Genomic DNA, 1,804 nt, shown 5'->3' with positions numbered 1-1,804 from the left:
AGTTGGAAGTTTTCAAGGTTATTGATAATATAGATTGCACCTATTTCACACCTTCATAAATCAGGTTCTGACCAATAAAATCCTATCAATACAATCAAACCTTGACTGAACAGACTTAAAGCCATTATAGAATTAATCTAGGGCTTAAAGATTCACTTGTATAACAGAATCAGCCTCCACTTTCTGTCCTGTTATATGACAAGACTGCTGTGCTGTACAGTACTGTAATGTGTCTTATATAACTCAATGCTCTTAAGTCTTTTCAGTTGAGGAGCATCTATTCCTATATTATTGTCAATGCAACTAAACAGAAAAGACAAAGCATAAGATCAAATATAACACACTATACGCAATTATATAATAGGGGAGAATGAATTCAGACTGATACTGTCAAATGTGAATTCCCATGCCATTATGTAATCTTTTTTATCAAGGTCTATACTATTACAGTACTTGAATGTGTTCCTGTATTTTGGTATATAACTATAAACACTTAGTATTTCTAATTATATAAGGAAATATAGGATATTAGAATACCATTAAAAGGAGAAACAATTACCATGTCCCTAAACCCCCTAAATGTTAAGGTCTGACTGTAATTCCAATAACAACATTCAATTATTCAAGTAAAATGCTTACGACTACACATAAATGAACTATGAAATGCTGATATAAAAGAAAAAAAATCACCTTTAATGCATTAATAAACATTTTATTTCTATACTCGCCCGATGTTTATATTGCTCATCTCTAGAAGCTTGCTTTCATCAACAACCCTAAAACTAAAAATTCCCAGTTTTCTTCCCTTTCAAAAAACTTATGCCTCTACTAAAGTAATGAGACATTCTTTTTGTAGGTAGTAGGTTGGCCAGGGCACCAGCCACCTCATGAAATACTACCGCTAGAGAGTTATTGGGTCCTTTGATTGGCCAAACAGTACTACATTGGATCCCTCTCTGGTTACGGCACATCTTACTATGCCTATACATACACCGAATAGTCTGGCTTATTCTTTTCATATTCTCTTCTGCCATCAGACACCCGACAACACTGAGATTACCAAACAATTCTTCTTTGCTCAAAGGGTTAACTATTAAAAAGTAAATGTTCAATAGCTACTTTCCTTTTCGTAAGGCTAGAAGATGCCCTTTAGCTATGGTAAGCAGCTCTTCTAGAAGAAGGACACTCCAAAATCAAACCATTGTTCTCTAGTCTTGGGTAGTGGACATAGCCTCTGTTCCATGGTCTTCCACTGACTTGGGGTAGTTCTCTTGCTTGAGGGTACATTCAGGCACACTATTCTATATTATTTCTCTTCCTCTTGTTTTTCATGCTTTTATAGTTTATAAATAAATCTTTTAATGTTGCTACTATTATTAGAATACTTTATTATAACTGTTTATTTCTTCTCCTGTACTGAATTTTATTTCCTTGTTTCCTTTCCTCATTGGGCTATTTATCCCAGTTAGAGCCCTTGGGCTTTTAGCATCTTGCTTTTTTAACTAAGGTTATAACTCGTCAAGAAGTAGTAATAATAATAATAATAATAATAATAATAATAATAATAATAATAATAATAAAAATAAATAATAATAACAATAAAAGATAAACCAATAATACATACATACATATACCAAGGCACTTCCCCCAATTTTGGGGGGTAGCCGACATCAAACAAATGAAACAAAAAAAGGGACCTCTCCTCTATACGTTCCTCCACTCTATACGTTCCTCCAAGTCTGACCAGGGACTCAATAAATATTTAATAAATAATAATAAAGGGATTTTGACGAAGGAAAAATCT

At 33.2% G+C, this 1,804-nt stretch overlaps 1 protein-coding gene across 3 annotated transcripts in view; it reads right to left on the bottom strand.

Annotated features, from left to right (window-relative positions):
• Positions 1-1,804, bottom strand: part of LOC137632263 (ATP-citrate synthase-like) — a 369,682-nt gene that overhangs the window by 309,356 nt on the left and 58,522 nt on the right. The gene's annotated exons all lie outside the window — the stretch shown is intronic.

This window comes from Palaemon carinicauda, chromosome 41 (assembly GCF_036898095.1).
Source record: "Palaemon carinicauda isolate YSFRI2023 chromosome 41, ASM3689809v2, whole genome shotgun sequence".
Lineage (NCBI taxonomy): Eukaryota > Metazoa > Arthropoda > Malacostraca > Decapoda > Palaemonidae > Palaemon > Palaemon carinicauda.
Note: the sequence above shows the minus strand (reverse complement) of the source record. Positions and strands in the feature narration are given on the sequence as shown.